The 25,822-nt window shown below is 35.7% G+C and overlaps 1 pseudogene; it reads right to left on the minus strand.

Moving 5' to 3' along the window:
- Positions 1 to 688: 688 nt before the first annotated feature.
- Positions 689 to 25,822, minus strand: part of LOC140598431 (band 4.1-like protein 3 pseudogene) — a 31,854-nt pseudogene continuing 6,720 nt past the window's right edge.

Consider the following 25,822-nt stretch of genomic DNA (forward strand, 5'->3'; position numbering starts at 1 on the left):
CTCCATTACCTTCATAGGCAGGGAGTTTGTGATCCTCTGACCACATATCACCAAATACATCCAATCTGTTATTTTTGCCAATAGTATTGTGTTCCTTCAAATGTTTCAACTTAACACATATTCATACACATTTTTAGCACTATTCATCAGTGACAGACATAATGCTGCAAATTCTGCAAATTAATTTTCCATTCCTTAACATAAAACATGCACTAGAAATATCTTCAACCTAGTTAGCTAAAATTATGAAATCATAAGGATATATCAAGGTAACACTTGATAACTATTGATGTTAAATTCAGGATAAGAATACACACCTTTTATTTCCTGTATAAAGTTATTCCTAATAATTTTAGTTCAAATTGTAATAATTGTCATATGGTAAAACTTTGCATTATCATTTTTCAATTTTTATATTGCAAAATTAAAAAAAAAACTAAGGAAAAGTCTTAGAATGTTTATTATTTAAGTTAACTATTATTTTTTTAATAAACACATGACTAAAAATTTTTATCAGGATATTTTAACATGCAAGAGACAGGCAAATGTGTCTTCTATAAATGCTTTTTAAATTTTATATACTTTGAAATATGGAACTATGTTAAATAATATTTTTCAAATCTAAATTCAAAACTTAAGACAAGTTAATTATCTAGAGAGGTGGGAGGGGGAAATAACATTTGGAATAAGCAAATATCAGGTTTGAATAAAAGGATTAAGAAAAATCAGATTACATGTGAATTAGAAATATAATTGTTCCGAAATACATGATCTTAAGTTATTTTTAAGTCCTCAGTATTTTTATTTTGTGGGGAGATAACTCTTTAGGAATAAAGAAAACAAATCTAGGTAGTCCATTAGCCACCCAACTAAATGGTTTTACTTCATCATTGACAGGAAATTTTTTGTGATTTTTATCCTACCAATAGGCATGCACTTTACCAGAATTGCACCTTAAAAAAAAAAAATAAAACTACTATAATCTAACTTGTGATAATTTTCTGTCATAATGCAACATCGATAGTTTCTATAATTTTATTGTTAAAATATTTTTAATAAAAGTACTAAATATACTGTGGGAAATAAAAGCACCAAATGACTAGTAATCATAGGTAACATATTCATTCATTAATTTATTCATTAATTTATTTAGCAGCTCGCATTATGGTATTACCATGAATTTTAATAATTAATAAGTGCCCAGGAACACCAAAACAAACAATACATATTCTTCGATAGTTTATGGCCAAATATGTCAGAGTTCTACAAATAATCACATCACAATAGTAAGAACTAAATATATATACATTCTAGGTGCCCTGGAAGGGCTCAGTTTAGCAAATTTTATGACACTAACTAAATGCCAGGATAGATAAATAGAAGTTTATTTATTTATTATCTCCCTTCTCCTATGTCTCTTTCTCTCTCTAGATATATAGAGAGAATTAGATTATATGAAATTATATGAAGCTTTTCAATGTTATATTTCACATATCTTTTGCATGTGTATTTAATCTGATTCTATTGTCTCTATTCTTCATCGAGTTAGTTTTCATTCATTTAAATTGAAAAAGATGTAATTCCTTCTCCTGGTAAGCGAACAGGCTTGCAGGCATACCAATAAATACTGTACAATAAATGTGTTAAAATAAATATGTTGCTGACAAAGCCCTCAGAAATAGGTACTGTGTTAGATTTTGTATCAACTAGTCTAAAAAGGGGGAGTAAGCAGGATTGTGCAGAAGACTAAGTAGAAATGTAAATACATTTTGTTTGAAAAGTCTGGAAGACATCTAGGTTTACCTCAACATAAAGATATTTATAATCAATTTAATACTAAAAAAAATTAAGTGAGAGTCTAGGGGAAAGAGTATTGCTCTGTGATAAGAGTAATAACAAGCTAAAAAAATAAAATAAAAAAATATTAAAAAAACAACATTTAAAAGCTTAAGAGATAGTGACAGCCTGGAAGACTTTTCCTAGGATCCCAGCCAATACTGGGGTTTGGGAAGACTGTGTAGGTGCATCGGGTGGTACCTACACGGGGACAAGCACGGTGTGTCAGACTTGATAACATTCCTGACCTACACACACATTAATCACCCAAAGGTAGAAGACTCATTATCACTAGGGGTTTAAGTACAGCTTGCTGAACACTAGCTGAACATTATGACACTCCGAGGTAGGGGCAATACCTGGGACTTAAAAATAAAATCACGCATATCCCTGCATCCATATGTCTAACCAAGACTGCCTTCTCAGGAGTAATCACACAGGGAAATGTCTACTAATCGACAATAGAGAGGGAGAGAATAATGGAGAGAGAAGGAGAGAACAGTAAAAGCCTTGAACTATAAAAGTAGACTCCATGCTATCATGTATCGACTGGTAAAAGGCCAAAACCTAACTGGTAAAGGGGGCTTATAGACAAGAATCTATGATTGATAGATTGCTTAGCTATTCCAGAGCTAAAATATAAAAACAAGAAATATCTGAATAAGTGCATCAGAGGCTTTACACCATAGGGGGAAAAGGTGTCAAGAGTCAATTCAGCCAAGTCACTAAACAAGTAAGTGACCAGAAAGACAGCAAACGTGAACACAAAACCCCAAGGAAGAGAGAACTGAGGGAATTATTATCCAGGGATGCTAAATATGTTATCTAAAAAACATCAGTTTTCAAGTAACAATTGAGATATACAAAAAATAGAAAAGTATGATGTACACAGGGGAAAAAATGAAGCCTATAAACACTGCTTAGTCCAGATGTTAGACATTGTAGACAAAAACTTCAAAGATATAATAAAGGGAAAGTTGTCCCATGTTTATGGATGATGAGAATATATTATACTGTTAAGTTGTCAGTAATTCCCAAATTGGCCTTCAGATTCAATGCGATCACTGTCAAAATCCCAGCTGGCTTTTTTCTCCCCCACCAGAAATGGACAAGCTGATCCCAAAATTCATGTAGAAATACAATGGACCAAAATAGGCAAAAAAATCTTGGAAAAAAAACAAATTGGAGGACTCACATTTTCCAATTTCACAATTACTACAAAGCTACAGCATTCAAGTTAGTGTGATACTGGTATAAAGACAGACAAGTAGGTCAATGGAATAGAATTGAAAGGCCAGAAATAAACTCTTATATTTATGATGAAATGATTTTTGACAAAGATGCCAATAAAACTCAATGGGAGAAAATTGAATTTTCCACAAATGGCGTTGGAACAATTGAATAATCAAATGTTCAAGAATGAAGTTTGAATTCTATCTCACAGCATTTATTAAAATTAATTCAAAATGGAGCATAGGCCTAAATGTAAAACTTGAAAAAAACTTTAATTTTTAGAGAAAAACATAGGAGAAAATACTGTGAACCTAGGTCAAGTAATATTCTTTTTAGGTATAACATCAAAAGCACAAGTGACAAAGTAAAATAAAATGGATTTCATAAAAATGAATAGCCTTTTTTAATAACAAAAAATAATGAACTACTATCAAAAAGTGAAAACACAACCCACAGAATGGGAAAAAATTATGAATCATATATCTCAAAAGGGACTTGTATTCAGTATATATAAAGTACTCCTACAACTCAATAATAAAAGACAATCTAATTTTTAAAATGGACAAAGGATTTAAATAAACATTTCTTCTAAGGATATATTTTAAGAGCAGATAAGTACATGAAAAGATGCTCAAATCAGAGAAATACAAATCAAAACCATAATAAGATACTACTTCACACCCACTAGAATGGCTATAATAATAAATAGAATATGTGTTGGTATGAAATTTGAGAATTTCAAACCCCCATTCATTGCTGTCTGAAATGTAAAATGGCACAGCCTCTTTTTTATTTTTTTTATTTTTTTTATTTTTTTTTTATTTTTAAAGCCGGCTCTGCACCCAGAGTGGAGCCCAACACGGGGCCCAAACTCACAACCCTGAGATCAAGACCCAAGCTGAGGTCAAGTTGGCCGCTTAACTGACTGAGCCACCCAGGCGCCCCGAGTTACCCTAAGTCTTAGCACATTCCTGGTTTATAGCCTCAAAATTATTAAGTAGTTCTTCAAGGTCTAGGCAAGCCCTAAGAGGGAGCCTGGGAGATGTACCTTTCCCTCGTGCCGTGCTGCTGTGACCGGCGTGGCTTCTTCTGCCTTTTTCCGTCTGTCCTCTTCCTCGTCCCGCTCCTCCTCGGCCTTTTTCTCCGGAGTCACAGTGGTGATCAAGTTGGTCTGAGAGATACCCTTTGTTGTGGCGTACTGGCCAGTACCAACCTCTGCAGCAGACACAGAATCCTTCATGTACATTTCATGGTTTTCATTCACTGACGCTCCATCCAAGCTGCGAGACATGGTATAGCGTTTGCTGGGCGAGCGTTCGAAGTAGGGGGCGGGACGATCTATCAATGCACTGGCTCTTCTTGTTTGGGCTTGTGTCCTGCCACTGTATCGAAACTTGGAGCCCAAGGTAAGGAATTTCTTTGGAGGTGCTTCTGGTAACAACAGTCTGAAAAATGTATGATGTTCAACGCATACTTTCCATAAACGCTTGGCAGCTCGATGGTTTGGCAGTTTAAAGCCAATGGTGCTTTCAAATTGTTCAAACTCTCCTGGCCGGATCTTAATGTAAAAGTTGTTCCGTTTGTATGAAATTTTGAGAACCTTAGGCCAGGCAAATCTGTTGATTCTCAGACGGTCACGATATATCAACAGACCACTTGCACAAACTCCTAACATAATTTCTACTCCTTCAGAATCCTTGGCATGATGTAAATCAACCCCATACATGGACAGTTTTTTGGCATTTTCCAAGAAATGCATCTCTGCTTCTGCTGGCGTCATTCCTCTGTGGCTCTTGTGCAGCTCGATCACTTTATCTTCCAGTTCTTTTGTGTGGTTTGGTGCAAAGCGGAACTCACTAATGTAATCATTCCCACATTCATCTGGATCATAGTCTCCAAGTTCGGACTGGACAGTGTAGGAGCCCAACAGGGCCAGGGTGACAAAGGAGCAGGGCAGCCTTCCAGACACGATGTCATCTCGCAGTTGTAGGCAGAGGTAGTACCTGGTGATGTCTTCAGATAGCTGGGCAGGGTCTGGTGGGTAAAATTTCACATTAAATGAAAAGTGCCAAGCACCACTGCCTGGGCCTGGTGCCCCAGACTGTGCAGGGATTTGTACATATTTATGATGGGGCAGGATATGGGACAGTGTCTCCTCAGAGGAGCTCAAGCAGAGCTGGGCCCGCAGGAACCGAGGCTGAGGAGTGGGCTAGTGGTCTTCCCTGAGTACGCTGGGGGCTAGGCCTGGGCACAGAGGACCCTCGACCCACATGGCCTCAGATAACCCCTTGAGCTGAGTCTGGTGCCACAGGAGTGCCATGTCCCCAGCCCCCTGCAGCGCAAGCGCCACTATACCAGGAGAAAAACTCTAAAACACTATTTTTCATTATTGATTTTCCAATCATTTGACTAATAGTCTACATTTAAATAAAAATTTAAAAATGAAAAAAAAAAAAAGAAACTCTTTGGAAAACGCGTTGGGAGTTCTCAAAACCATGTGACCTAGTAATTCCACTCATTTTTATAATTCCAGTATGTGCAAATATATGTCCACATAAAACTTTGCACATGGCTGTAGTCAGATAGTTGCATATTCACAATTGCCAAAATATAGAAACAACCCAATTGTCCTTTAACTGATGAATGAAATAACACAAGTGATATATATCTACATTATGGGATATTACTAAGCAGTAAAAAGAAATGAAGTGATGATATATATTAAACATCGATGAACCTTGAACACATGAAAGAAGCCAGTCACAAGAGATCATGTATTTTCTAATTCTATATCTGTGGAATCAAGGCAATGATGACTTCATAGAATGAGTTATTCATATTCTCATTTTGTTCATATATCATTTTCCTATGTTCATATCTTCCTATAGTTATTTGAGCATTTTTAAAACTTTTTTTTTAAGTTGTCTTGTCTAGTAAGTCTAGTGTCTTGGCTTCCTTAAAGATGGTTTCTGTTGATTTATTTTGTTCCTTTGAATGGGCCATGCTTTCCTGTTTCGTCATATGCCTTTGATTTTTGGTTCAAAAGAAAGCATCTAGACACTGTAATACAGTAGCTTTAGAAATTAGATTCCTATCCTTACTCAGAGTTTGGTTGTTTGCTTGGTTGGCTGGTAGGTTGTTGTTGTTGTTATTGTTGTTGTTGTTGCTGTTGTTGTTTATGAAAGGGGGCTTCAATCATCCTACTGTGAAAGCTTAAGGATATCTCAAGTCTTCTCTGGGACTATGTTTTTGGTCTTGTGCCATTGTTTTTTAAATTTCACCATATATATGGTTGCTTCTGAACATACGAGTCCTTAAGTGTCTGGCTCCCAAAAGGAGAAAAAGAGAAAAAAGAAAAGAAAAACAGATGATGCTCCTTTGTATTCCAGCCAATAGAGGGCTGAAAGAATGGTGGCCAGCCTCTGCAATTGCACTTAATAATCAAAAGCCATAATCAGCTATCAGAACAGTTAACTCCAATACTTGGAGTACAAGGTCTTTATTCCTCAACCTGTCTCCAGCAAGCACACTAGAGCATGGCTGCCTGTAGGGGTTGGAGGACTTGGGATGGGTGATGGTTACTATGCTAAAAGCTGACATTGATGGAAATTAACCACAATTTGCCGCCAAGTTTTCTCCTGGAAGCTGCCAGCATTCAAGTAAATTTCTGAGTTCCCAAATAGTCAACTTCTGACGGTTTCTGCCAGTATAATTGCTGTCTAGGTGGAAAGAGCAATTCTTGGTGCTTCCTACTATGCTATTTTCTTACATCAGTCATGGTTGTAGCCTTTTGTGAGATATGGAACTATAAAACCCAGCAGAGCTGTGCCTGGATTGCTGACCCACAAAAATGGTGGAGTACTAAATGGAATAAATGTTTGTTTCTAAAAGCATCAAAATTCTAGATTAATTTAATGCCTAATAGATTATTAAAACATATGCTTCTGTTATACTTATATATTATTATATATAAGTATAACACACTTATTATAAATTGTTATTTTTATATTTAGTGTACAATATATATACTGAGAATATGGTATGTAATTATATATCATATAACATTTAATTATTAATATTATATACTATGTTTTATAGTATGTTCTATATATATAGAATACATAGTTATTATTATAATGTTCTACATCAGTAATATATAATAATTAATATAATATTAAATATTAGTGATATGTCATAGAAAAGTTATTAAGCTCTTATATTTCTTTTTTAAATCAAAATTATTAAGCTAGTCTGATTTACCCAAAGATTCACCTTACCTATATGAATTTAGGTTGCTACACTATATCTGAGAAGGCAGTTAATGTAAAAAAATTTTTTTCTTAAAGGTATAGAATATTTAGAGCATAAAAGTTTCGTTTTTTACACTTTCTTTTAATTTAGGTAATATTTTATTTAGGTAGGTGTTTATCTCCACAAATGGGTCAGAACACACAATATCATTTATTAATATCTATTAGAAGTAAGAAAATATTTCACACTCACCAAGCAGAGGTAAACACTTCCCTGAATTGCAGGTATCACATACACGTGCATATAGAGAGCTTGTTATAAATTTCAGCCATAGTCAAAAGAAAACACAAAAACTTACCTGCTCAGATTTCAGTCTTTCTCCTTTCCAGTGACCATGGAAGTCCTAACTGGTTTTCATTCACAGGGAAACAAACATCCAAACAAATGAAAAACCTAAAATACTTTATCTTTTATATCATCCATTAAAGACTTGATCTCCCTCTCCAGTGAAAAGACCACTTAATCCCCATCACCCCCATATCCCCAATCACTGCTGCCACAGATAGAAAATAGCTTATCACTAAATGGTGGATTAGGAAAACACACTCACAACCAACACACAGTCATTACAAAACACACAGACATAAACACACACAAACTGGAAACTCAGCAAAGTCAGCTCTACAGCCATTTGGGATTCATTTTAAAAGATGAGAAAAGACATTTGATCTAAATAACTTTATACAGCAATGAAAATATATAACGAACTTATGCCAAGTATTTTATTCAACTTGTAATGAGGAAACCAGTTAATGGTTAAAACCAGTATATATGAGAATCTGACTTATGGAGATTTATATTCTCTACTGGGCAAAATTGATATCTGTGCATAAGAATCATTTGCATTTTCTGTGGGCAGGAAAATTTTCCATTGTTTAAGTTAACTATAATTTAACTTTGACCTTACAAGGTGTAAAATAGCCTAGGCACTAGCCAATCAATCTAAAGTAGACACCCCTGTGGAATCATAATCTCTGGAGAATCTGCCAGAAAGTGCCCATCATTCTTCTGAAAAGACGTTCAATCATTTCTTTTGCCAATCTCTCACATTTTTATCAGGAACAATAAAAAAAACTAAATGGGTAAAACTTTGATGAAATGAATTTGCATATTATTAAGAAAGACTTCAGAGGGAGAAACAAAACTACCAAAAGGAGATGGGACTTGCCAACCCTTAATTAGCTGTTTGCTAATTAAGAAACTATTTTATTTGTCAATATTAATTTAGAATATTCCCCTCACTTTCTCCCTAAGTTTTCCAAATATATGTGGTCAGCAGAGATATGCATGTATTTGTTTTGGTGACTTTTATAGCCCAGAACTCACAATGCTGTGAATACCAAAAATAAACACCCTTTAGAAAGAAGACAGAGGGCCTTACAGCACTAGAGACCCTCTTCTCTAACAGTTCTGTGCTGTATGAAACTGGACATTCCAACCTTATATTAGAATCCAAAGACCAAAAGCTTAACCAAATGACTTGAATTTGGTTCATAGGGAAACAAACATAGATTGTGAGACCGTTGTGTTTGGCTAAGGCTTTAATTCATATATAAGGAATTTAATTTAAAAAGGATAGCTGAGACAAAGGCAAATGTTAATGAACTATCAGCATAGCTGGTAATCAGATATGACAAAAATCATAGAGGTGGAATATAATGCCTAAAACTAAGAAAATATCCTGTTAGAGGAAGTTGCTTGTGAAAGAGAAAGAGGTCGATCATTTGAATAGCTACAGATGTAGAAGGCAAAATAAAGTCGACTATAAATTAACTGCAACACTTCATAGTTGTGCAACCTCGGGATCATGAGCCAGCAGATAGTACCCTCGGCACCCTGCACCTTGATGAAGCTGCAACACTTGTCTGCCCTGGGTGGGGCCAGCCTCGGGGCCAGGCACATCAGGCACCTCCTCCCTATGGACTATACTGCCAATGCTGTTGCCTTCTACTCCCACACCTTCTCCTAGGACCTGGCCCTGACTCCACCTCTCCAAACCCAGTGGACACTGGGGGCTGGAAAGGAGGAGGCTTTTTTTCTTTTTCCTCTTTTTTTTTTTTTAAGAAAAACATATACAAGAAAACAAACAAACAAAAAAAACAAATGCACTTTACTAAAAAAAAAAAAAAAAATGGACTTGGCAGACCATTTCTCCAGTGGGGATTGGTAGTTGCTCTAGAGGTCCCACCTTCATGGTGATGCCATAAGGTAGCTATGGCTTTAAATCGCTAAGATGGTACTGTTGCTAACAACTAAAAGCATTAAATAATTGAATAATTGATATCAATAATAGCTACCGGCCACAGATTCTCAAGAAAACCTGAGGTTGGAATTTGCTGTTAGGTTTACAGGTATCAAAGTAAGGGAAAAATTAGCCCATTAAACTCTGTGTTTAGATACTTAGATTATCAATGATGGGCACCTATTTTATTTTAGAGGCATTATTGAATGTACCTCTAAGTGGGGAGTGGAAGTCTGATAGGGTAAGGCAGGAGCATAGGTCTGTCTTGATATGCAAAATAGTTGATATGCTCTACTGCTAAAGTCTCTGGGCCCTGGAGAAATAGATAATATCATTGAAAACGATCAAGTTTACTATTTGTAAATAGAACAGAAAGGTGAACTCCTTCAGGCTTACATTATCTACCTGGTCCAACTGAATACAAGTAAATAAGATCAGCTAAATTGGGTTATCCTTGTTTGTTTGAGACTTTCCCTATATTAGCACTGAATGAAAATCCTCTGCCCCAGGAGTTCTCTCAGTACTGGGCAAAAACAGGATGGTTTTTCACTAATGAATTGGGCTGTTCTGAAGGCAGGTGAGAAAAATAGTGGATTTTACCGCTTTCCTGCTCAATCTCATATTTCTTCCAAAGGACAAAGTTCGTAACCCAAGGGACTATGAGCTACACCTGTCAGGATTCATGTACACATGTAGTAATACGATTAGATGCACTGGAAATTGAAGTGCATCTCTGAAGAGATGTTCCTCTTCAGAGCAACAATCAACTTGCTTTATTATCAAGTAGTCTTCATATGGGCCATTAAATGTTTTAACATTTCAACAAGAGTCCATGCCCAAGATAATCTGTTCACTAACATGATGAAATAAATAACTTTATTTTTGAATTGTCGCCACCTTTGTTTTTGTGTAATGTCATCATAAAGAGATAGAGGGGAATTAAAACCATTGCAAGTCTCACAATGAGCCTTTAAGGAAAGTGTAGATCATGCTGCCTACCCTTGGAAATGCAAAATTAACTGCTCTTGACATCGCATAACATTATCATGACATTAACATTCTAGCCTCTTGTAAAGTATTTTGCTTATTTGATGTCTTAAATCTATTGCTAGATTTCTTTAATGACTTTAGTTATGCACCTAGTAAATAAGTACTTCTTTATGGGCGTATTGCATAGATTTCCCTTTAACATACAGCTAACTTGAAAGGGCAGTTGTTCAATGATTCATATCTGGGTGATTATTTTGCAGCTAATAACCTGCTTCTCTAAGGAATAAACCTGTACTTTGAACCATGATGATTCTTAAATCAAAAGTAGCAAAACCTGTGGGGAAAACGACATTTATAGTTGAAAATATTGATTTATGTATGCCAGACCCCGGTTTCAGGTGTTATTACATTTCACATGTATGAAATAAGAAAATGAGTTTGCAACAGTAGAACTTACTATTTGGAATGAATTGGACTTGGGGAATTAAAAGAAGAAAGACTTTGCACCTCAACTGTGAATTTCAATCTTAGGTTATCTTTTTAAAAAGAAACCATGAGAGACAATTTTCTTCAAAAAAAATGATACAGGCTCTATACATAATATCTTCAAGTATTACACTGAAAGGTTTGCAATATTAATCATTATTCCATGTCATATTTTATTATTTATTTCAGTTATCCCATATAACTATTACTGCCATTCAGCAAACCTGGTTATTAGGTTTTGGTTTTGGTTTGGTTTGGTTTTTTGGCCCAGGCATAAACTAAACAAAACCTCTGCCCAAGGAACCACAGCTTATGGCTGGCTACTCAAGAGACAGCATTACACATTTGAACTTGAACCCTATTCTAGCCATGACATTAGCAAAGAAATCATCTTACAAGGGAGAAACCATTTTATCAGGGACAATTTAAATGCTTCAAGATATAGTTAACTATCACCTGTACTCAAGATTATATGTTGTAATTAAATAACAATTTAAGTAAATACAATAAAAAAACTGCTAGTCAAAAAAAAAAAAAACTGCTAGTCAAGGTCTGCTAATATTTTACAGTTTGATAATATACAACACAGTATGTATAAATTTTGTAACGGAAACAAAATTATGTGTTAAGTCAGCAACTATTTGACTTAGGGAGGTCAATAAATTTATTTGAAGATATTCTCCATCTTTACATGGACCTCTTAGCAAAATATGTATATACACATCATCCTGAAAACAGAAATGGATATCAATGGAAAGAACTATATAACTTACACTGGTCCAGAGTTTTACATTAATCATCTATTTCTGTATAGTTTTTATTATTAAAAAGGAATTGAAGGCTTTTGTTTTTTTGTTTTGTTTCGTTTTTAACTTTTCTGACACTGAGGTATGTATATTTTGTTTAGGGCAACTTGTAGTGAAATTAGTAATTTAAAACTAGTGAGGAAGGGAAATAAATAAATTGACTTTTAAACCCTTCTTAGGAGCCAAGATTTTTAGATATATTCTTTAATTTTTAGAGAAATCAATAAATCAGACAATATTGGCCCCTTGAAGTAAGGGAAACTAACATGCTAGAGGTCATATATTTTATATAAGACAAACAACACAAAACATGTTTTTTCAGATTCCAGAGTCCTTTTATTTATCCAGGTAGAGCCGCAATGAGCTATAGTCTTTGCATTGTCATAATTTCAAAGAATTAATACAGTTATATACATTTGAGTGTGTGTCTCATTGCAAGAATGAGATGCATACATGTTTGAATGACATGCTGAGACATGGGTCATTCAGGCATATGTTTGAACGAAGGAGTAGAGGATATACAATCCCAATCATTTTTCAAGGTGGAGATTTTATACCTGCCAGTAGAATCCATTCTCACTGGATTTATTTGATGCAACAATAATCCTCAGTTTTCAGAATCATGGTCATTGCCCCTCAACCACGGTTTGAGTTACACCTGGTCAGCCATCATCCGGAAGCGAATGACCCTCCTTCTGATATATTGTCAGCAGGTCAACAGTAGACTAACATTATGTCACAATGTTTATGTCACCTCACTTCATCTCATCATGTAGGCATTTTAGCATCTCAAATCATCACAAGAAGATTGAATACAGTACAATATTTGAGGGACAGAGACAACATTCACATGACTTTTATTACACCATATTGTTATAATTGCTCTATTTTATCATTAATTATTGTTAAATCTCTTACTCTGACCAACTTATAAGTTGAACTTTATCATAAATATGCATGCATAGGAAAAATAATTATATATATAGTATATATATTTAATACTATAAAAACAATTTGGTGTGTGTGTGTGTGTGTGTGTGTGTGCGCGCAGGCACATATGTATATTCAGTACTATTCCCAGTTTCAAGCATCCACTGAGGATAAAGGAACTTAGCCCCATACACATGGAGAAAGGGGAATGACTATACTGGAGATTTCTTAAGGCTGAACTGGGAGGCTCTAGTTGCTACAAAACTGTTATGTGCCCTCCAAGCCAAGGTGATACCATAGAATAGAATGATGCAGGAACATTCAGTAGGCAAAGACTGCTTTTTGTGTATTTTTTTCCCAGCAAACAAAAAGAATTTGTATTTATTGAGACATATTTTTCTGCTTATAAGATATGAACAAATACTATATGAATAAATTTAGCATTTAATAGTATAATAACACTATTATTATATATAATAACACTACTATTACTTATATAATAAATTAAAAATAGTCATGCTACTATGTAAACAATTTGTTTTTTCTAGAATCAAGGAAGAGAGAAATTCTGCTCTTCTTTTACACTATTACCCATCAAACTTTTGGAGGAATGTCTATCATGGACATTTCCAGTCTGTTACCAAGTTGTGAAGTTTTAAAGTCACAGCCACCCCAAGCTGTTCTTGCCTTAGCACCTTGTTCTGTTGAATATACCAACAGTCTCACTGACACTACATGAGTTTTCTTTCTTTACCCTGACTGAAGATAATAGGGTAAAGTTGAAATATATAAAAATTACTCTAAGGAAAAATGAATGTGATTTTGTGCCAGCGACCTAAACTTTCTCAGCTTCAGAATATTCACCTGTAAAATGAGCATTGATGTATATCCTTCAAGAATTTATTGTGAGATTAATGAGATAATTTATTACAGTGACTGGCCCAGGTTGCAACAGAGTATTTCTGTCCTCTAATATAATTTTCTACCAACCAATTTATGCCTGCATTTCATTAAAATATACTGGCTCTTTTAGGTTTTCAATTCAGATATTAAATATTTCAATGGCAAATGTTTGTAATTGATTTTTATATCTATTTTACATTATAATATTTAAAATACTTGTAACCATAAGTGTATTAGATAATTTAAAATGATTCATTAGGCAGTCAGTGAAATTGTTGTTACTTCTATACAATATAAACAAAGAGGTTGATAAATCAAAAACAATGAATTATAATTTACAATAATTTTTATCATCACAGAAAATCAGAAAAAAATAGAGTGCAGTGACTTGCAATCATATATTTATGCTCTACCTTCCTTGTAAGTAATCAAGTTTGATTATTTTCCTTTTAAGTTACTGATGGAAGACTATAGTGTACCCGATATATCTATAAGTAAGAAGCCATTTGAGGAAATTCTTATTCCGCTCTCAAAATGAATCATGCTTGTATTATCTGAGACAATGAAAGGTGATAAATTCCCACATATAATGCACATGTCAGTCTATGCTTCTAGTCATTTCTATGTCCACTGCATAAGTTCTAAGAATCATAACTTCAGTTTCTTCAGTAAAACAACAACTTTCAGCCTTCAAATATTGTCATTTCTCATTATATTAATATTTAAATAGTTTATTAGTAGTATTTATTATTTATAGAATGATTTTTTAAAAAATCTCTGAGGGCATTATTTACTTTCATATCATCAATTGATATTTACAGTTTAGAGAAGATATGCTTGGATTATACTTTCATTCTCCCACCTATTCTTTCATCTATTTCTGTCAAACAACATGGTAATGGAAAACAAACCCCACGGGGAAAAATTGGTGTATATGCACCACACACATTTGTAAATATCTTACATGTGCACAATAGCTTCAGAAGTTTCCATTGGTTTTTGCTTTATCATATATTTAAGATTCTATTATTAGATATTTAAACAAGCTAGTTCATTAGCTATTCTGGACGGATGAAGTCTTTATCATTATGAAGTGATCCACTGTATCCCTAGTAATATGTCTTGTTCTTAAGTATAGTTTATCTGATACTAACATTCTTGGTTGGTATTTGGCTGGTATATATTTTCTCATTTTTTATTATACGTGTCTGTATATATTTAAACCACTTTATTGGAACAGTGTGGTCTTTTTTTCCCTTTTATCTGACAATGCTGTTCATATTCATGATGCCATATTTTTGTTGTTGTTTGGTCTTTCCTTTTATCATTACTATCCCATGACTGTATTTTAATTAATGTGTTTATATTTACATGCTTTGGTATAGTGGCCACTAGCTATGTGTGACTGTTGAGCTTAGAAATGTTGCTGAATTAATTACTGAAATATGTGCTATAAGTGTAAAATGCCCTGCATATTTCAATGATGTAGAATAAAATGCAAACTATATCAATGATTTTTATTGATTACATGTTGAAATAATATTAAACAAAGTCTTAAATATATAAAAATTAAATTAACCTTTTCATTCCTAATGTGGATATCAGGAATATTTGAATTATATTATTTAAATTAAATTAAATTATGTTTTAATTCAATTGTTTTGGTTTAGGTCACTGATGTTTAGGGAAATGATTTATCTTTTGTGCTATTTCTGGCTTCATTTCACTTTGATTACACTATTTTTTTTAAGATTTTATTTATTTGTTCATGAGAGACACAGAGAGAGAGAGGCAGACACAGGCAGAGGGAGAAGCAGGCTCCATGCAGGGAGCTGGGCATGGGACTCGATCCTGGGACTCCAGGATCACGATTGGGCCAAAGGCAGATGCTAAACCACTGAGCCATCCAGGGATCTCCCCAGAACATACTATTAAACACAATAAATGTCAATTACCTTTTAAATATATTAAAAATAGGGAACACCATATCTACCATTCATGACGTTATTCCTTCAACTGTGTATATACAAATTTGTACTTGGGATTATTTTCCTTTTGCTTGAAAGACTTTTTAAAACATTCGAGTATTACAGGTAAATTAATAAAGAATTCTCCCAGATTTCATTTCTCTAAACTCTTTTATTTACCTTTATTTAAAAAAAAAATTTACTGGGTATGGAGTTCTGGGTATAAAATTTTTATCTTTTCTTCCTCCATATATAATGTTTGGTTTTGGTTTGACTGCTTTAATAGATTCTTTTTATTAGTTGTTTTCAGCCATTTGCTCTATTAGTGATTTATTTTACGTTTGTTCTCATGAAGTTATTTTACCTTTTTGTATTTGGGGTTTTATAGTTTCCACTATTTTTAGAAAATAAAATATCTGTTTTTTCCTGTTGATGTTTTGGGGTTTTTTGTTGCTGTTGTTGGGGTTTGTTGTTGTTGTTGTTGGTTGGGGTTTGTTGTTTTTGTTGTTGTTGTTTTGGGTTTTTTTGTTTTGTTTTTGTTTTTCAGAAAGAAGGGGCAGAGGCAGAGGCAGAGGGAGAGAGAAAATTTTAAGCAGGCTCCACGCCCAGCAAAAAGCCCCTTGCAGGGGTTCCATCTCACCACCCTGATATCATGACCTGAGCCCAGATCAGGAGTTGGGTGCTGAACTGATTGAGCCACCCAGGCACTCCATGTTTATTCTTTAAGTCACTTTATTTTTCATATATAGAAGTTCTATCCATGTCCTTTCTTATCTTTTATTTTCTACCTCACTCTGTTCAAGTTTTCCTTTACATCCCTGAGCATAGTCGTAACATTTATAATAGGTATTTTAAGGTATTCTCCTATTTTATCTTCTTTGTAATTGTTATTAATTTTTTAACTGTTTATATTTTATATTTTATTGCATCTTTACTAGCTGACTACTTTTGTTTGGATATTATACATCATGGATTTTGTGTTTTGAGTGTTGTATTCACAAAATATGGACTTTGTTCTTGCACACACATAAATTAGTGAAGATCAGTTCCATCTTTTAGAGACTTGCTTTTCCATATGATTAGGTGAGTCTGGAGTACTCTTACCCTAGGTCCAACCTAGCCCGGGTACTAGGGCATGGCCCTCTGCGGGTGTCTACTCAATGCCCTGTCTTTACGAGATTTTGTTTTTCTTGCTGCTGGGATTAGAAACTCTTCCTAGCCCCACACACTCTGAGAATGGTTTGACCTGCTTATTCATGGGTGGTTCTTTCCTTGATCTTAAGGACTTTCAAGTTCTAGCTTTATGCACAGATAGTACTTAACATGTAAGTGGACTCCTCATATTTCTGGAGCTCATTCTGTGTTTAGCTATCTCCTTTATGGGACTGTACCAAGAATAATCTAGCTTCTAGTCTTTTTCAAAACAGGATCTTTGTCTCTTTAATTCAGAGAGACTGGCAGGGCTCTTGGAGTTTCAACTCCTTCTCAAGGCTCAGCAACTTCTGCTACACATTGGCCAGTCTGAAGACAGTTCTTTCTAATGTTTCATTCAGTTTTCTATTTATTATATTTAGGATGAGAGAGCAATTCCTGTTGTCGTTAAACTTCTATGAAAGAAATGAAATTTAAAAATTTTCAACTATGAGGTTTTCACTAACTTTATCATGAGATGGCATCTGCATTTAAAAGAATGTTATGATTGGGAACCTTTCCCCTAAGATCAGGAACAGGACAGGGATGTCCACTCTCACCACTGTTTTCAACATAGTACTAGAAGTCCTAGCTTCAGCAATCAGGCAACAAAAAGAAATAAAAAGCATTCAAATTGGCAAAGAAGTCAAACTTTCCCTCTTTGCAGATGACATGATACTGTACATAGAAAACCCAAAAGACTCCACCCCAAGACTCCATCCCACTCATACAGCAATTCGGCAGTGTGGCAGGATACAAAATCAATGCCCAGAAGTCAGTGGCATTTCTATACACTAACAATGAGACTGAAGAAAGAGAAATTAAGGAGTCAATCCCATTTACAATTGCACCCAAAAGCATAAGATACCTAGGAATAAACCTAACCAAAGAGGTTAGGATCTATACCCTAAAAACTACGGAACACTTCTGAAAGAAATTGAGGAAGACACAAAGAGATTGAAAAATATTCCATGCTTATGGATTGGAAGAATTAATATTTTGAAAATGTCAATGTTACCCAGGGCAATTTACACATTTAATGCAATCCCTATCAAAATACCATGGACTTTCGCACAGAATTAGAACAAATCATCTTAAGATTTGTGTGGAATCAGAAAAGACCCTGAATAGCCAGGGGAATATTATTATTATTTTTTAAATTTTATTTATTTATTCATAGAGACACAGAGAGAGAGAGAGGCAGAGACACAGGCAGAGGGAGAAGCAGGCTCCATGCAGAGAGCCCGACGTGGGACTCGATCCAGGGTCTCCAGGATCCCACCCTGGGCTGCAGGCGGAGCAAAACCGCTGTGCCACCAGGGCTGCCCACCAGGGGAATATTAAAAAAGAAAACCATAGCTGGGGGCATCACAATGCCAGATTCCAGGTTGTACTACAAAGCTGTGGTCATCAAGACAGTGTGGTCCTGGCACAAAAACAGACACATAGATCAATGGAACAGAATAGAGAATCCAGAAGTGGACCCTCAACTTTATGGTCAACTAATATTTGACAAGGCAGGAAAGACTATCCACTGGAAAAAATACAGTCTCTTCAATAAATGGTGCTGGGAAAATTGGACATCCACATGCAGAAGAATGAAACTAGACCACTCTCTTGCACCATACACAAAGATAAACTCAGAATGGATGAAAGATCTAAATGTGAGACAAGATTCCATCAAAATCCTAGAGGAGAACACAGGCAACACCCTTTTTTGACTGTGAGCACAACAACTTCTTGCAAGATACATCCATGAAGGGAAGAAAAACAAAAGCAAAAATGAATTATTGGGACATCACCAAGATAAAAAGCTTCTGCACAGCAAAAGAAACAGTCAACAAAACTAAAAGACAACCTACACATGGGAGAAGATATTTGCAAATGACCTCTCAGATAAAGGGCTAGTATGCAAGGTCTATAAAGAACTTATTAAACTCAACAGCAAAGAAACAAACAATCCAGTCATGAAATGGGCAAAAGACATGAACAGAAATCTCACAGTGGAAGACATAGACATGGCCAACATGCACATGAGAAAATGCTCCACATCACTTGCCATCAGGGAAACACAAATCAAAACCACAATAAGATACCACCTCACACCAGTGAGAATGGGGAAAATTAACAAGGCAGGAAACCACAAATGTTGCCGACGATGTGGAGAAGGGGAACCCTCTTGCACTGTTGGTGGGAATATGACCTGGTGCAGCCACTCTGGAAAACTGTGTGGAGGTTCCTCAAAGAGTTAAAAATAGACCTGCCCTACACCCAGCAATTGCACTGCTGGGATTTACTCCAAAGATTCAGATGCAATGAAACGTCGGGACACCTGCACCCCGATGTTTCTAGCAGCAATGTCCACAATAGCCAAACTGTGGAAGGAGCCTCGGCGTCCAGTGAAAGATGATGGATAAAGAAGCTGTGGTCTATGTATACAATGGAATATTACTGAGCCATTAGAAACGACAAATACCCACTATTTGCTTTGATGTGGAGGGACCTGGAGGGTATTGTCTTGAGTGAAATAAGTCAGTTGGAGAAGGACAAACATTATATGGTCTCTTCATTTGGGAAATATAAAAATTAGTGAAAGGGAATAAAGGGAAAGGAGAGAAAATGAGTGAAAATATCAGTGAGGGTGACAAAACATGAGAGACACCTAACTCTGGGAAATGAACAAGGAGTAGTGGAAGGGGAGGCGGATGAGGGGTTGGGGTGACTGGGTGATGGGCACTGAGGGGGGCACTTGGAATTAGCACTGGGTGTTATGCTAAATGTTGGCAAATTGAACTCCAATAAAGAAATCTAAAAAATAAAAAAAATAAAGGAATGTTATGTGTATTTAACATTTTAAGTTACTTTGTAACAAGGCAGTTTTAGAGATATTAAATCAGCACATATCCAGACTACAGCAAACTTTTCAAAGCAAATAATGGTAACGATAATGTTTAGTAAATTTATAACAGTGATTATCCAGGAGTAGTAGCCTGAATCCACAGAAATTATTGAAGATTTTTTTTTTATTTTTTTACATTAAATTGGACTTTGCATCTGTTGGCTCCTTCTAAACCTACTTAATAGTCTTTCCTCACTTTTCCCTATGTCTCAGTCCAAGTGATTTTATTTTATTCTCCAGGAAAAAGATTACTATCAATATTTACTTTAAAACTTTGCTTTTTTAATTTAACCTGATGTTTTGCTTATCCCAAAGCTACTCTTTTAATTTTCAAAAATAATTTTACAGATCAAGTTATTTTTTAAAGCTTTATTTATTTATTTGAGAGAGAGAGAGAGAGAGAGAGAGAGAGAGAGCACAAACAGGGAGAGGAACAGAGGAGACAGAGGGGAAGCAGACTCCCTGCTGACCAGGGAGCATGACATCGGGCTGGATCCCAAGACCCTGAGATCATGACCTGAACCAAAACCAAGTAAGAGGCTTAATCGACTGAGCCACCTGGACACCCCTTAAATAATTTAATATTGACTGCTTCTTTATATTATCACTCTACTGCTCCAATTTCTTCTCAGAGTGCATTTCCTTTTCCCTATGCATGAAATCACTCTGATTTACCAATCACACTACTTTTTTATTTCCCTGGTAACATATATCACAAGCTGCAAATTTTGCTTATTTTTTATTCCATATTTGCTGTTTCCTTGCAGTCTTCTCTAGATTATAAGCTTCCTGAAGACCAAGACTGGGTCTGTCTCCTTGACCACGGCATGCACAGTGGCCTTTATATTGCCTGGACCATGTGTGCTCAACAGTTATTAGTCATATAAGTCAATGCCTGAATAGGAAAAATCTTAACAAAATAACTCTTCTTCCAGCCAAAGTGATTCTTCTCTGTAAGCTATACCTAAAGTTGACTTAACTTCCATTCACGCATTATCGAAAGCCACATGCCTTCTCAGACATTTGTAAACAAATAGATCATAGACCATTTAAGGTAATGGTTTCAAAGTCCCACCAAAAAGGGGACCTCTTGCCTCTGCTGAATTAATTTAATTTAGGACCATTCTCAGTATTCTACATGCATTATTCCATTTTTTTAAGATTGTATTTATTTATTCATGAGAGACATAGAGAGAGAAGAGAGAGACAGACACACACAGGCAGAGGGAGAAACAAGCTCCATGCAGGGAGCCGGATGTGGGACTCGATCCAGGGTCTCCAGGATCACACCCTGGGCTGAAGGCAGCGCTAAACCACTGAGCTACTCAGGGATCCTGCATTATTACTTTTATATTCTCCATTGTCCAGAGAGAAAAGAGCATTTTTACTTTTTAATGGAAAGATTCATAAATAGTTAACATTTTTAAACAGGACATGTATACACTTTTGCTGAAATAAGTAATTTTCGTAAAAGGCACATTCCTCTGTAGATAGCTTTAATGGATACATGGAAGAGATCTATAACTTGACAACTACATATGAAGTTGAATATTACACACACCTGTTCTTAAAAATTTGTTTGATGTTTCGCTCAAATCAACTTTTACCCTCCCACCATGTTGCTCTATGTTGTTCTTCCTTGCTTTCTCAATCTCCACGTGTCTTCTTGGTTCTTCCACCACATCTTTGCCAGAAAGCAACCAGCTAAACAACCAAATGACTAGTCAAACAGTCAACCAACTAAAAAACCCCAAATCCCCCATACTCTTAATTAGACGAAACTGACTGGTTCTGGCACCCTGCTCTTAATTATAATCGAGGCTTCAGGCCTCTTTCCATGTGTCCAAAGAATCTAAAATCTCTGCAGTTACTGCTTATCGTGCTAATAAATCTTAATTTTTTATACAAAGACCATTCCTTTTGTTATTTTTTTTTCAAAGACCATTCTTATATGGCTTTCCTATCTGAGTAGTAGGGACTGATACTTTACTCATCTAATTTTTTTTTAAAGTTTTTATTTATTTATTCATGAGACACACACACACACACACACACACACACACAGAGGCAGAGACACAGGCAGAGGGAGAAGCAGGCTCCATGCAGGGAGCCGGATGTGGGACTCGATCCGGGACTCCAGGATCACGCCCTGAGCCAAGGGCAGATGCTCAACTGCTGAGCCACCCAGGTGTCCCTATTCATCTAAATGTGATATAGAATTGGTTACAGGCTACATCAGGCTTTTAACAAATAGATCACAGACCATTTAAGGTCACTATTATAGGAAAAGGCTTAAGGAATTTGTTAAGACAGGAACAGATAACAGATTGCAAAATGTTACAGAAAATTTAAAACTTAAAAAGGAAGGAATAAAGAAAACATAAGAATAAGGAAGGAAGGTAAGAAGGGTAATAGAAAGGAAGAATGAAAAGAACAGAAGGAAAAGAACAATAAAAATGTTCTCATATGGCTATGCAATTGAAGTGAGTTTAGCATTGCAGATTTGGATGACAAAGTGGTCCGGACTCAGTTATTGGATTTAGTAATCTTTGTGAATTTAAATATTTATTTAAATAAGCATGTATGCATTTGTCATTTGAATGATGTCTGAATATAATTAGAAATCATTTTCTTTTACATATTCATTTACATGCTGATTCAAATAAACAACTAACTTATAAAGTATGAATTATATAAAGCAGAGTACACCCTATAATTAGGATGTATACTGTCAAGATGTGCCATAGGATTGGCTAGTGCTTTGAGGAACATACATGGATCATGAAAAGGTACAAATAACTTTTTTTTTCAAAAAAAATAACAAACTGTATGTGTACTGTTCTCAAATCTTAAGTATTCTATAACTTTGAGTAGGAAACTTGATTAATCAAAATCAGAAAATATTTAAATTTATGCCTAGCTTGAAAGCTTTGAATAGAATGAACGGTGTGGTTAATCAAAAAAGTCACATGTAAATAATGCTTATAAATGATATGACATGGTTTGTCACCAGAAACATTTTCCCCTTCAAGACTGAGCTATACTTTCCCTGGCTGCCAAGAGTATTGCCTGCTAAGGGTTAATAGATCACACCCTCTTCAGGCATTGCCTTGGCTGAAGGGAGATGACTTACCAAATGCCAGTGATGGCATCCTATAGATCAGTTTTGTTGAGTGACCATTCCAGTATTGGCACAGGACACATAAAACAAAGTGACTATGTTGTCAGGATGGAGGGTTTTTTTATGGACCACACACATGGGTCCCCATTAACAAGGTTGGTAACTACTTTTACCAATGAATGTCCTGCTTGCCAGCAACTGAACCCTTGACTGGGCACAGTGCCTCAAAGAGAACACCTAAGCACTTGGTGGCAAGCTGATTATATATTTTTTTCTCTTCTACTCCAGAAGGAGAAGCAATTCATCTTGATCAGAATCCACATATATTCTATTGTCTTTCTTGCCCATGGAGTCTTGACAATCACTACTATCAGAAAATGCAGAGATGTTGTGTTCCACTGGAACAGACAGGATTATTTACCTCACATGGGATCACGAACACACTTAACACTCTCAGTGACTAACTTTGAGAGTATTATAGGCTGAATGTTGCTGTTCCCTCAAAATTTATATACCAAAGTCCATTTCTCAGTGTGGACTGAGTATTTGGACACAGGGCCTCCAGGGAAGTAATCATATTAAATAAAGTCCCAAGGGTGGAGCCAGATTTTATAGAATAAGTTTCCTTAAGAGAAAAGACACCAGAGAGCTAGCTTTCCCTTTTTGCATGCATCACTGAAGTAAGGTCACGTGAGCACAAAACAAGGAGGCCGCCTCGAGCAAGCCAGGAAAAGAGTTCTCGCCAGAAACTAAGCCTTACCAGAACCTTGTTCTTGGACTTGCCACCATCAAGAGCTGTAAGAAAATAAATTTTTGTTGTTTAAACCACCCATTCTGTGGTATTTTGTTATGGCAGCCTAAGATCCCTAAGATAATTCATCCCTACATTTCTGGGCTTTACGGTTTTAGAGCTCCTGCTTACCATGGGGGCTGTTTGAAGGTTCCTTTTACAATTTTAATAGGACCACCAATTGGAACAGGAGACCTGTGGACAAGGAGGGTGGACATCATCCTGGTAGGACAAATTAAGTTTGATCATCAGAAAGAGGAAGAACTGAGGCCTCACAATGGGATCAGGTAAGAATGGGTTTGGCACTGTTGATTCCTTGGATCATCTCTTGGAGTGCTCTGCCCAGGTGAGATGGAAATGTGCAAGTGCGGCAATCAGACCTGGGTAGGGCATGGTGACCAGGGCCAAAGAATACTCAGGAATAAGAGCCTGGGTAAGCCTTCCAGGCCATTAAAACTGCTAGTAAACAGTAAAAGATATAGAAAGGGCAATAGAGATGGAAGGTTATGCGTCAGTTGCAACTGGCAGGCTAGCTACAGTGGCAGAGACTGTAGTTCATCTTGCTAACCATCCTCTTGTGAGTTTCCCCAGACAAAGAGACCAACCAGAATCTGGAGCTAACAGTTTCCAGAAAGGGTAAACTGATTATATGAAGTAAGTGAACACTGTGGTTGACCACATGATTTCTTCTTTAGTCCCACATGATTTCTTTTTCTGAAGGCTAAGATTCCTCCCAAGAGTGGGCCTGTATCCAATAACTGAAAGGTACAAGGATGAAAAAAGCTAGTTCGGGAAATCTCTTGAGGGTCATCCCAGCAGTATAACTGCCCATGATGTTGATGAGGCTTCTGTTGTACTGAGTTACAGTTCAGCTGCTGCTGGCTACTCCTGTTTGCCTCCCTCTTTCACAGGTATAGTTCCCTAGATACTCCTTAATATCCCAGCTATGGAGAAATTTACATCTCTAACAACCCAGAGTAAATAGTGAATAATTTACATGTCTGATACCTGTAGATTTGGAAGGAGTCCAATAAATAGTAGCCATCTTCTCTCTCTGAGTTCTAAAGTGTAAAGAAGCAAAAATAGGACTCGAGCAGATTGAGATCAAAATAGCATTTTCCTTTTTAACTGCCAATGGCAAGTTTATAACTTAAATTTTTGGCAGCAAAGGGTATTCTCATGCAACGTTCAAATTAAGCAGTCTCATCTTGTCCTAAGTTGGTTGTACACCTATAGGCTTCTTATTTTAGGTAGATTTTCACCATAATTTAAATTAATGGAATAAAGGAGCAGAGAAGAATGCAACCTCTTTGAAAGCAAATAATCCCAAAGAAGAAAAGAAATAGTTGAGCAAGATAGTTCCAGCCCTGTGCGTTTATCCAGTTTTATGATTTGTTCCTTATCCCCTTAGAAAAACATGGGTAACTTTTACAATTTTTTGAAACAGAAAGCTTGATAGAGATGCAAGATAAAGAATACAATTGCATTGACCCTGATTTTTCAAGTTTGGCAGGATCTGTGAATCTGAGTGTTGACTCCCATACATAGAAAAATCTTTAAAAATCTTTTATTACCTACTTATTTGAGTACAGGAGATTCCCATGTGCACCTAGGGGTTATTCTTAATCTTCCACTTCAGTACACATCGTTATATAGCTTGGTTTTCTGTAATAAATTTGACCAAAGCTTATCACAACACAAGAGGATACTCTGACCTCAACCTACATCTTAGTTTTTCCTGACAATCAGACATAATAATGAAGATCTAATGCCTTTTTTGTTCCTTGGCTCAGCTTTTTTCTTTTTATTATTACCTAGACTGCATTTTAAAAACAAATAAGCTACACTAACAATACTAATTCATTCATTCTGCCTCTCTAATTTTTACTTCTTTTGGATTTAGTTCATATTCAAAACTGTAGCTGTTATTTGAATAAAAGGAATATGTCAGTTCGTAGTTGCCTTTATTTTTCTTGAAGTCAATTAGCATTTATCTGTAGTACTGCTTTTTTCTTCACAATGTTACCACCATATTTAATCTCATTGTCTCTTCTGTATATAAAGGAAGGGTGAACAGTGAGTGCCTAATTAAAACTTATTAAATAACTGAATGATGG

This window comes from Vulpes vulpes, chromosome 4 (assembly GCF_048418805.1).
Source record: "Vulpes vulpes isolate BD-2025 chromosome 4, VulVul3, whole genome shotgun sequence".
In the NCBI taxonomy this organism is placed as follows: Eukaryota; Metazoa; Chordata; class Mammalia; order Carnivora; family Canidae; genus Vulpes; species Vulpes vulpes.